We start from the raw sequence: 13,572 nt of genomic DNA on the forward strand, positions 1-13,572 counted from the left end.
GCTGCTAACATGTTTTACCACATTGCTATTATTTTTCAACACATTATTTTTTAGCACATTGTTAGTATTATGCTACCATGCTTTAGCTTATTGTTAGCATTCTTTAACACATTGCTATTATGAATTAGCATGTTGCTAGCATGTTTTAACAGTTGTCATCATGTTTTACTACGTTCCTGGCATGTTTTAACATATTGCTAGCATGATCCTAATATGTTTTAACATTTTGCTAGCATGTTTTAGCACATTGCCAGCATAATCTGGGCATTCTTTAGCACATTGCTAGCATGACTCAGCATGTTGTTAGCATATTTTAAAACAGTTCTAACATGCATTATCATGTTGTTAACATGTTTTAACACATTGCTATTATTTTTCAACACACTGTTAGCATTATCTTAGCATGCTTTAGCTTATTGCCAGCATGCTTTAACACATTGCTATTATGAATTAGCATGTTGCTAGCATGTTTTAACAGTTCTAATATGCATTATCATGTTGTTAACATGGTTTAGCACAATGTTAGCGTGACTTAGTGTGTTGCTAGTATGTTTTAACACTTTACTAATGTTACGTGCTGGTGTTGTAGAGATGAGGCGTTCACGGACTTCCACAGTAAATGGGTATTTATTAACATAAAGGAGCTAGAAACAACATCCAACACATCAAATAGCATTTAGAACAGACAAGGAGAGAAGGGAGTGAGTTCATATATAAAGGGAGTGCAAACGAGGAAGTCCAGGTGATGACGATAAGTGATGATGGGGAGATGATGAGGGAAGTGAGTGCAGGTGTGGAGAACAGGAGGACTGTGGGAAATGGAGTCCGGGGAACACGGGAACTGTGACAACTAACATGTTTTAACACATTGCTATTATTTTTTAGCACATTTTAGCATGATCCTACCATGCTTTAGCTTATTGCTAACATGCTTTAACACATTGCTATTATGAATTAGCATGTTGCTAGCATGTTTTAACACAATTCTAACAATGAATTAGCCTGTTGCTAGCATGTTTTAACACATTGCTTGTGTGAATTAGCATTTTGCAATTCTAGGCTAATTGTTAAGCTTTGCTAGTGATAGACAAAGATGTAGCATACAGTCAGACAGATCGTCTTGTAGGAGATAGACACACTAATGAATAATGAAAAGTAAGCCATGCTATATTGTACTTACAGAGAAATAAATGTCAGAATATACGGCTCCTTTTAAACATGGCCGCCTTCTGCCTGTAGAGTGTAGTACCGTCTTCTACCAGCAGGACCATAATAACAGCCAAGTCTCATCAATCATAAACAGCTCTTGTGAAAATAAATGTGCTAAACTGTGTTCAGTGTGCACTTCTAGTGTACTACACATCTTTAAACTGTATTTAAAAACTATACAAAAGGTCACTTAAGTGCACTTAAAGAGAGTAGACTTTCCCAACACACTTAAGTGTATAAAAAGTGCATTTGTAATAATGTCAAATTAAGTTTTACTTTGAAGTACATTTTAAATCATGTTTTAATAATCGTTTGTCGTGTTTTAAAGAAGTAAACTTATTTTGATGTGTAACAGACTAAAGCACATGTAAAGTACTTTAACTGTAGTGTCACTCGATATTACGTTTAAATTTGATATGTTTTAAATGTACTAAATTGCAACTTCATCATTACGAATATATTTAAACACATGGCATACGAGTTTCAGTATAAATGACATCAAAGTCAAATTCGGCAGGACACTTTAAAAAAGGGTCAAAAAAGGCTCTCTTAGGTTCAACTAACTGTATTTAATATGCATTTGACCCTTCACCGGGAGTTTGATTGACAAGCGATCTAACCAATCATAACACCGAATCTGCCATTTTGTCTGACAAAGCAGTCAGGAGTTAAAAGATTAACCTCAGTGGACTTGAAATTGAAAAATGGTGTGTATTGACGTCTTTCTGCCTTTTTAACAACATTCCTTCTGATGTTCATTCATGTTTATTTGATGCTATTAATGAACTAGTAGGAAGAGATGATCAGTTCATGAGCCGCTTGAGCTGAGGTGCTACAGCGATCTGTCAAGACACTTTAAAGAGCCACAAAACGGTATTTATTGTTCAAATTTCTTTAAAAATTACACAGTTAGAAAGCTGGGACTTCGTTTAATATCATAAGTAACGCTGACGTGTTTTTGGTGTCCTCTACAAAGCAACAGTAACTAAGGGGGATGGTCTTTGTGAAGGGTCAAATTGGAGTTAACTTGCAGTTAAGTGTCAGAATACATTACATACATTCATTTTAATGTATTATGTATTAAAGTATTATGTTTTACATGATAAATACTCTTTTTAAAGTATGTTAAAGTGTGCTTCTTTTTCACAACAGAGTATAGGCTATACTCCCCTGACTTCTGCAAGGTTAAATCACTTATAATAAATAAATACTGAAATATTGCATGAAAAAATAAGAATTGTTAATTTTGATTTTAATGAAAGCTTAATACAATTGTAAATAGAGCATTTCTACAAAGACATCGGAACGGAAATCTGTTGTTTAGTTCCAAGAAGCCTTTTATTATTATTATTATTATTATTAATAATGCTCAGTAACATGCAAATACATAAACAAACAAACAAACAAACAAGGGTTATACAAAAAACAATGAAAAACAAAAGATGACAAGACAAAGTGACACAAGAATGCATACACTATCATTATTGGTAACATACAGACATTTCTTCATAATATTTTATAAATCTTAGGGATTTTTTTGTTATTTATATAGCAAAAAGAGATTTGAGCAGTACGGAAGAAGATTAGGGCCAAGCAATAATAAAAAAATAAAACCATCTCGAGATTAAAGTTGTTAAATTTCGAGAAAAAAGTCGTTAAATTTCGAGAAAAAAAGTCGAGATAAAATGTTGAGAATAAATTCATTAAATTATGAGTTTACTGTCAACATTTTATCTCGACTTTTTTCTCGTAATTTAATGACTTTATTCTCATAATTTAACGAATTTATTCTCGTAATTTAACGACTTTTTTCTCGTAATTTAATGACTTTATTCTCATAATTTAACGAATTTATTCTCGTAATTTAACGACTTTTTTCTCGTAATTTAATTACTTTATTCTCATAATTTAATGAGTTTATTCTCGTAATTTAATGACTTTATTCTAAACATTTTATTTCGACTTTTTTCTCGAAATTTAACAGCTTTAATCTCTAGATGGTTTTATTTTTTATTATTGCTTGGTCCTAATCCTCGTCCGTAGAGAAGTGATATTACTTCAGTTTTGAAATGGGGATAGGATGGAATATTGTTTGCAAACTTTTGTTTATGAATAAAGAATTTGCCATATAAAATAAAGAAATTAACAGTGTACTCTAGGGGTCCATTTTTATCATCAATATGATAAAAAATAATTAGTTCCAAGAAGCCATATTAAGCAGTGCAAATAAAAATGAGTGTAAAGCAACATTTGGTTACTGCTAATATGAAAAAAGACCATGAAAAGAAAATTGATATGCTTGTAGTACGCTAGAAATGGGTGGTTTGTCTACTATGTGTGTGTGTGTGTGTGTGTGTGTGTGTGCAGCACCTGTCTCTGTCACACTGGGCAGCAGCTGGCAGGAGCCGGTCTGTTCCTTCATCCACACAAACAACCCCTTACTTTAGCACTGAAAGAGAGACAGAGACATCTCTGCTGCCCGTTGCTGACTCAACTGTCTCCAAAAACCGGTTCCCACACTCCTTCTCACTAAAGTCTGGCTCCACACATTTCCTGGAAACAGCAAATTTCTTATCAATAATCAATAATGTCCACAAATGTCTAAGCAGAAACTGAAGCTCAAATTCCCTTTTCTTTAAGATAGTTATTAGAGTGTTTTATTCAGTATGCACACACACACACACACACACACACACACACACACACACACACGCACACACACACACACACACACACAGAAGGAGAGAGAGATTGCATCTCTCATTTGTTTCTCACACTGCCTGTGATGGCGCCCTCTGCAGGTGTGTGTCTGGTTATAGTTACTGTTTTTCCATCTGGGTATTTGTATATATGAAATTTGATTTATGTTGTGTTGAATGTAACTTTCCAAGTATCAAATAAAAATATAATTGAAAACACATTGTACAACCTATTTCCAGAAGCAGCCTTTGCTGTGTTTCACTCGTTTCAGAAAGGGCCTCCGCTTGCCCTTGAAAAAGGACCATCACAGCCATGCATGGTTGGAAATTAATGGGAACTTGGGGCAAAAATGCCACCAAAATTTAAAAAAACAAAACAAACAAACAAAAACAAATTCAACATATGGAGCTAAAAAAATGTCCCGGATTGAATTCTTGATTTTAATATTTATAAAAGGATATAGTTAAAGGGTTAGCTTACCCAAAAATGAAAATAATGTCATTAATTACTCACCCTCATGTTGTTCCACACCCGTAAGACCTTCGTTCATCTTCAAAACACAAATTAAGATATTTTTGATGAAATCCGATGGCTCAGTGAGGTTTGCATTGAGAGCAAAGCCATTTAAACTCTCAAGATTCATTAATGTACTAAAAACATATTTAAATCAGTTCATGTGAGTACAGTGGTTCAATATTAATATTATAAAGCGACTACATTTTGTGCACCAAAAAAATAAAATAAATAAAGACTTCAATAATATCTACTGTATATGGGCCGATTTCAAAACACTGCTTCAGAGCTTTATGAATCGAATCAGTGAATCTGAGCGCCAAAGTCACATGATTTTAGCAGTTTAGCCGTTTGATAGGAGATCCGAATCACTGATTCGAAACAAAAGATTCATAAAGCTCAGAAGATTGATGAAGCAGTGTTTTGAAATCGGCCCATATAGATATTGCTGAAAAGTCATTATTTCGTTTTTTTTTTTTTTTGGCGCAGAAAAAGTATTCTTGTCGCTTTAAAATATTAAGATAGAGCCACTGAACTGTTTCAAATATGTTTTTAATACCTTTATGGATCTTGAGAGTTTGAATGGCTTTGCTCTCAATAGAGCCATCGGATTTCATCAAAAATATCTTAATTTGTGTTCCGAAGATGAATGAAGGTCTTACGGGTGTGGAACGACATGAGCGAGAGTAATTAATGAGAGAATTTTCATTTTTGGGTGAACTAACCCTTTAAACAATAGCACACGAGCAAGAGTGTTGTTTTCCCTGAACGACTTCAAATTTGATAGTGATTTTACAAAACTAGTTAATATTAGGTGACTTACATTTTAGATTGAGAATATTGCCTGTTTTTGCTCTACAAAAATAGTTCAAAACAAATCCACAGAAGAGCCATTGCGCATCTGTGAGCAACACAGTAAAGTTTCATTACTGAATGAATCGGTCTAATGAATGATTCAATGACTCACTCAAAAAGACAGTCATTGGGCATTCAAAAGGCAGCCACTTGAGAGCGTGTGCACGCAACAGGAAGCTTCGGAGCTGCTAAGAGTATCACATCATACATCATGTTCAGGAACTCACATTCCCGTATATCACAAGATGTCGAAGGAAACATTCCAATGTAAGTTAATTAGACATTACATATAATTTTGTAGTAAAACATAAAGAGTTGCGCATTTTATTGGTGCAAAGATGAGTATCTGTATTTTGTACCTTTGCAACTGCTTTTTATCACTTAATTAGAAGAACCACAATTACTAAATCGAGTCAGCTGTTACATAAGGACCACTAAACAGACATTTAGAAGTTTATTTTAAAATGCAAAATATTGAAAATCAAATTAAAGCTCTGTAAACACTTGCATTTTTAATCAGGTAATCAAAAGCACATTTTGAATGAATCGTTTGACTGAATGATTCAATGACTCACTCGTTAAGACAATGATTTGCCGCCACCTACTGGCAGTAACCTACACCTAATTTTCAGCATTGTGCTCGTTGTGTTCTGTCTTCCGGTTTGTATTTCCACTACATGAAGGTAAGATCCTGTGCACTAGCAACAATAAAACAAGTATACCTCTATTTTAAGTTCATTGTCTTAATTTTTTTTACATTTTAATTACATTTAAGTTAATATAAATATAATTTTTTTTTATTTTTATATTATATGGCTGGGAACTCATTCCCACAAAAAAAAACTGATTCCATTCTAGAGAATCATAGAGCCTCATTAGCCTCAATAAAGCTAATCTCCTTTAATGAATTACAGCTTTAAAGTTCTAAAACTCGGATTACATGGGCGACATGCCACAGTAAAGTAACTGTAAACTTGAAAAGTGAGTAAACAACAAAAGTAAATCATTCATGATAGAATCATAGAGGCATTTTATAATAGACACACATGGACATGTGGCACATAAAAGAGTGTTATTTATAGACTGTAGAGAGATCTAACGCTTTTGATGAGGGTATTACTCCATGAAGGGAATAGTAGTTATACTCCGTGTCCAGCCGGTGGCAGTGTTGCGCTGTCTGACTCTCTAACTCCCTCCCTCTCTGTTCTCATACACATTAGACTCACTGCAAACAATTATATTCTATTCAAACCATACAGACTGTTTTATAGGGTGTTCTGAAATTCAAACGCATGCTTCCACTATACCACTTCTCAACTTCTCTCTGTTTTCTTTGATGCTTGTTTTGTGAAATGCATCCGTTAAATTTAATGGCAGCAAAATACTATTCAAGCAATGCAGTGTTCTTTCTTAACACAAATAAGCTTAAATATTTATGTTTATATAAAGCTGCTGTCGCCAGTGATATAATCTGCAGGGATATTATACTACAAAATTTCAATGTGACATTTAAGTATTATATATAAAGTTCAAGATCATCCATTGACCTTCACACACTCACAATATCACATAATTTAGACTGTAATTTTTAGTCAAGAGCATGGAATTTTAGTCATATGCTATAATACACATTCTGAAAGCACATTTAGTCTTCATATTATAGGCACCATTAAAGTGAATAAGCATTTAATTTAAAACACATATTCCACCCTGTTATTAAAGGGTTAGTTCACGCAAAAATGAAAATTCTGAAGAAATGAAGACTCATGTCTTTCTACAGCCATAAGACCTTCGTTCATCTTCAGAACACAAGTTCAGATACTTTTTTTGATGAAATCCAAGAGATTTTTTTTTTATCTTCCATTGAAAGTAATGAAATTACTATATTCAAGGTCCAGAAAGGTACTAAAGACATCGTTAAAACAGTCATGTGACTGCAGTGGTTCAACCTTAATGTTATGAAGAGACGAGAATAAAGAATGGTAAAGAACGACTTTATTCAACAATCTCTTCTCATCTGTGTTATTCTCCTACACTATTTACATTGAAGGCTTCTGTGTTTACGTCTGAACGCTGACTCAGTATTGGCCAAAGCTGATCGCGTGATCAGCACGACGTATACATGTGTATGTGTGTATTTACTATATCAGCCAAGAAATACCTTGTTGAATCCACTGTTCTACCCTTGTTTGATTACGGTGATGTGATATATAGAAATGCACGTAAAGGTGTTCTGGAACAATTAGATTAGATTGATTACTAATGCGCCCTACAGAACGCATCATTGTGAATTATATTCTTATCTGAACTGGACATCATTGCATATAAGACGGGAAATACACTGGCATATCTTCATTTGTTAAGCTTTACTAGGGTTACTACCAAACTATCTTCAAAAATTGCTGCAATTACAAACTAAAACATCTGCAGCTAGATCATCTAATTATATCTTTTTGACTATCCCTAGAAAGAAAACGACTTATGGTCGTTCTGCTTTGAAAAATATCTTAATTTGTGTTCTGAAGATGAACGAACGAAAGTCTAACGGCATGAGGGTGAATAATTAATGACAGAAATTTCATTTTTGGGTGAACTAACCCTTTAATAACAGATAATATGTTTAATTAACTAACCAAATAGGCTATATGCAATGTTAAAGTGTGTTGCTGCCTAACTTTTGTTTGTGTTTGACATGCCAAAATCCAATATCATTCATTTAATATAGTTTAGCTTATAACATTTGAGCTAAATAAGTCTTGTTTTCTGAACTCCAAACTGACGCAATGTTAAAAAGCATCATTAAAAATGCATATAATTCCCTAGTTTTTTTTTTTTTGTGTGTGTTTATAAAACACCCTGCACAGCTCGAGATTTATTTTAAGAATGAATTTGAATCTGACAAAATAAGAAGCATCGCTCCGCTCCCTTAAGTGTCAATCATTCATCAGACGAATGATTTATTAGCTGTTCACAAGACCTCTCCAGCATTTCCGTATTCCCTTTTGCCCGCGTCTTTCTGGCTCTCACGTGTCGTCTGTAGCAGTGCAGTGATGTGTGCGCGGAGGCTCGCGCTGGCAGTGGGGCTTTGGGTGTTTGTTCACTATAAAACATCATGACTCATCACACGTTCAGAGCGTCACACATAGCCGTACATCTCCTTTTCCATTTAGTGCTCCTTACAAAAGAGTTGCTTGGCAGATTTGCCTTATTTTCCTGTTTAATGAGCTCCCCGAACACATCGCCTGACACCTGCTTATCTGGACACGCAAGGTCAGATTACCCTGCCAAAAAATAAACTTATTTCAAATACGCCAACCCAGATGTGCTTGAGGGTGAAAGAGAGGACACGGGTTGAATCAGAGGAGTAGCCGCACTGGCACGCGTTGCCAATTAAAGCGAACGCGGATGACACGCGGAGCGTCTCGCTTGACTGCGGCTGTGAACCGCGGACCGCGGGATAATAGGGCTCGGTCTGTAGCTCAATCGATGACACCCCGTCTCCCTTTCTCCGGAACATACCTCCTACTGCCGCTGTCAGAGCAGAAAATGTCAGCTGGTGTACACACGCATAAAAACAAACGACTGAACATTAACGCAGAAATATTCGATTACAAATTCATGAAGTAACATGAAGTAATGACACTTTATTCGATGAGAAGTTATTCGTGCTATTCTGGCCATCAGCATTATAGTCTAACTTTAACTCTGTACAGTTACACAAATACACATTATAACACAAAACAAGGAGTGACACCCAGCACATTCATATAAGGCCCTGTTTTGTTTTCGTTTTAAAATGAAAACGATCCTCATCTACACTGGCGTTCCTCCCACAACGTTTTAGAAACAATCTATCTACAAATACTTTACATGACACGAGCGAAAATGCATGTCACATGACCGTTCATGCACACTGAGCATGCGCGTAGAAGTCGCTTCTTATGCATGTAGGCAGCTGCAGTATTACAGTGCCCAAGGAAGTCGACCGGAAGTTGAAGTCGGCCGCGTGCCGCCATCTTGTCGCGGAACTTCACTTGCGTTAGCATCCCATTGACTCCCATTCATTTTGGCGTCACTTTGACAGCGAATAACTTTACATCTGAGGCGACTCCATTTGTCCATTATTTATTTCTAAAGATACACGACAATGTATAAAGGGCTCCATTACCTTCTATGTTACATTATGGCCCCGTAGAAACAGTTTTTGTAAAAATAGGCTAACGATTGCGTCATAACCACTCGACTCTCTGTCGCACAGTAGAGAAATTACCGTACAGACAGGAGGAGAAGCTCGCAGGCAATAGTATGCATTAATTTAATATGGCGTACTGTCGTTACATTTTAAAATACTATACAAAATAATTAATCAGAATACTTACTCCTGCTCACTCACGCCAAAGAACTCCCCGCTCAAGCTCGCCGTCTCTGCAAGATTAACGATGGCAGTTTTCATGCTTCACTTGTCTCAATTGAGTTCCAATGGGGTCGCTGTGTCCATTTCTTTTACTGTCTATGAGTATTACAAATGCAGAGTTTAACTGCACAATGGCTGCTAAAATGACAACAAAGCCAGCAAAGATTGGATACGCAGAGCGAACGTGGATTTCCTTTTCAAAAGTCTCAGTTTTGGTGCGGTTACAATGAAACTCAACCCCAGCGTTTTCAAACTAAAACCGGCTCTGCAGCATTTTCGAAAGTCTCGGAAATGCTATAGTAGTGTAAACGACAGCAAAAGTTATGCGTTTTAAAACGAAAATGCACTGGTGTAAACGGGGCATAAGGTAACATTGCTAAAGGTGCACTGGGGTAAAAAGCGCATTTGACTTTATTCTCCTTTAAACAATTAAAAATTCACCTCAAATTTGGCTGATCCTTGATGCAATCACTGAAAGCAATGCAAAGTTGATTCTGAGCTAATTTGATGTCATATTTATTGTTTTTAAACATTACCCTACACCTCAGTAAAAGGTGCTTTTGGTTTTATACACTAGATGGCACAATAACTTGCTGCAGCACTTTCCTAAACATCCACGTTTCATGATGCACATGGAAATGTGGCTGATCCTTGCAAGATGTCCTCGTGATGGTAATTACCCCAAGCTTTACTCACCCTCAAGCTATCCTAGGTGTATATGACTTTCTTCTTTCTGATGAACACAATCGGAGATATATTAATAAATATCCTGACGCATCCAAGCTTTATAATGGCAGTGAGCGATACCAAATGTGTATGAGCTGAAGAAAGTGTCTCCATCCACATCCATCCATCATAAACATACTCCACACGGGTTAATAAAGGCCTTCTGTAGCGAAGCGATGCATCTGTGTTATGAAGTAAAATATCTAGCTTCCGCCAGACCGCCTTCCGTATTCAAATTACGGAAAAAAAGGGAAGTAGCGTCGCAGCAGTTAAGCTTTTTCCGTATAAGTTGAATAGGATGTAGCGAAAGCTTTTTGAACTGTGAGAGGCGCTATGCTGAAGAGGGAAGGCGGTCTGGAGGAAACTAGATATTTAACTTCATAACTTGTTAAATATGGATTTTTTTTTTACACAAATGCAACACTACACTTCAGAAGGACTTTATTAACCCGTGTGGAGTATGTTGGATGGATGGATGTGGATGGAGACACTTTCTTCAGCTCATACTCATTGATCCCGTTCACTGCCATTATAAAGCTTGGATGCGTCAGGATATTTATTAATATATCTCAGATTGTGTTCATCAGAAAGAAGAAAGTCATATACAGCTAGGATGGCTTGAGGGTGAGTAAAGCTTGGGCTAATTTTCAATTTAAAGTGAACTAATCCTTTAAACGTAGTGGATGCATTTTTTCCCCCAAACCATGTAAGGGTGTAGGGTAAAGTTTAGGGTTTTGTATTTTGTTACCATTGGGACTTGTCTCGCATAGCCAGATCTTGACGTGTAACGCAACCAATCACAGTTCATTTAAAGACCGAACATTTAAACGTCGTTTCCACGTCATGTTTAGAGTGAAAATGTAAAGTTGATGTCCCAACAATAACAGACCGGCGTGCATCTAATAAATTATTAATTTAAGATTGTTCAAGTTTATTATATCAATGGAGCCGCGAACTTCGCAAACTTTTGAAAATTCATCATTTAGTTGATCCTGGTAAGCGCTCTTTCTCACAAGGACTGAGACTACGTTGAAACATCTTTTGAGTCGGCTGCGAGGTGGATTGAGTTTACGCTGAACTGGTTTGAGGAAAAAAATCAAGTGTTCACTACATATAGGAATGAATCCAGTATGTCATCGCAGCAAGGACAACACTCGCGGCCAGTAACGCTAAGTTGTTTCTGTGCTAAAAATGTTATAGATTTAAGTAGCAACTGAGAATCACTAAAATTAATGAATACATTTTGAAACAAAGGTTAATAATTTTAAGGTAATTAAATCAACAGTTTTTCAATAACTGAAGAATATGGAAAAGTATGGTATTTTGGTTTAAACACGTCAAAGCCTGATTTATGAAACTGTAAAACATTTATTCCTCACACACTATTGTATGACATCAGAAGAAATTGTAAGTATTTAATGACAGAATTCCCATTTTTTAGTGGAACTATCCCTTAAAGTGACCTAAAGATCCTTAGAGGGTCCCCAAACAAAACATTTCCCAAACATTATATTTTGGTTGTGGGAACGTCCCGTTTTCTTAAATTGAGCATTAGAGAAAGGCTAATATAATAAGATGCTGAAACCTGTCTCAACTGCATTTGTACTAAAAACTGTATTGCTTTCAATCCGGTGAGTTGTAAAAAGTAATAGATATACACACATACTCTTTCTATCTCTGGAAAATTCACCATTGACATAAATGACTCTTTTTAACAGAGGAATGTCCAGATTTTTGATGGAGAATGTTCTTTAACCTCAGAGCCTTCTCATTAACAAAAGTCTATTGTCTAATTTTTTCAAAATTGCATTTTTCAAACCATTTATTGGGATTTTTAATAAAATAATATGGTCAGTGAAGGTATCACTTTCTGATACAGCACCATTGTTTTGCATTGCATTATATCACTTTAAAATATACCTGATTTGGTTATATATTCATCAGTTTGAAGTCTTATTCCTACATTATAAGTGATGTATTGCGGCAGTGAGTTTGTGTGTGTGTGTCAGGGGTCACAGTAGAAAGATGTGTGTGTGTGTGTGTGTGTGTGTGTGTGTGTGTGTGTGTGTGTGTGTGTGTGTGTGTGTGTGTGTGTGTGAGTGGTGCTGGAATGGTGCTGGTTGACAGTCACCAGTAAGGTTGAAGCTAATCTGTGCCATCAGCTGTCTGTTCGCTGGATGTCAACACAAACACACACCCACACACACACACACACACACACACACACACACACACACACACACACACACACACACACACACACACACACACACACACACACACACACACACACACACACACACTCCGCTGGCAATGTCAGCTTGTCAGCCCACATATGCTCGTCTGTATGGAAAGAGAGGTGAGGACACGGGCAGCCTCCGTCTTTTTCCTGTCGTCCCCTACTCTCGTCTCTCTGTGCCCTAACCTCATCTCCTTCTCCTTCTTTTTCTTTTTCTCTTCTACCACAACTACATCAAAACATGTTTCAGCCCATTTTTCAAAGCCTCTCTATTTTCTGGAAAATCTATACTTCTCAATTTTACTCATTCTCCTCTTCTCTAAGAACATTTGTTCTGACTACCAATGCTGGACGATCAATATTTCTGTCATTCTTTGTATATGTGGAGAGCATGTTAGCGTGTACTCACACATCCTAATAACATGAATATTGGGTCACGCTTTATATTAGTATTCTTTAAATACTTCAAAAAATAATAAATGCAATTTAATAATAAATGAATATAACTTGGTTAAATGACTCACTGAGAGATCATTCAAATAATAATTAAAAACATGTTCGTCAGGAGTTGATTTGATATACAGTGTTGGTATGTTGGGAAAACACTCTTTACATGTAAAATTATTTCTGTAAATCCAAAATTTAAGAATCAAATTATGAAAAATTTGGACATAGTATACATTATACACTGATATCCCATTCCAAACATACAGTACACTTTGTCTAGTGTACATCCAACATAAAATACAGCATGACTGACCCCTGCTGGGTAAAGCACTTAGTAATGGACATGCTAATATCCTATCACTATACACTATCAGTGTGCCCTTTGCTGCATGAAATGTGTATTGTAAAAAGGAACCCACTTTTTCTAAGATAGTATATGATGACAGAACTTTTTTTTGACAGTTCCATT

This window comes from Chanodichthys erythropterus, chromosome 11, assembly GCF_024489055.1.
Source record: "Chanodichthys erythropterus isolate Z2021 chromosome 11, ASM2448905v1, whole genome shotgun sequence".
Taxonomy (NCBI): Eukaryota; Metazoa; Chordata; class Actinopteri; order Cypriniformes; family Xenocyprididae; genus Chanodichthys; species Chanodichthys erythropterus.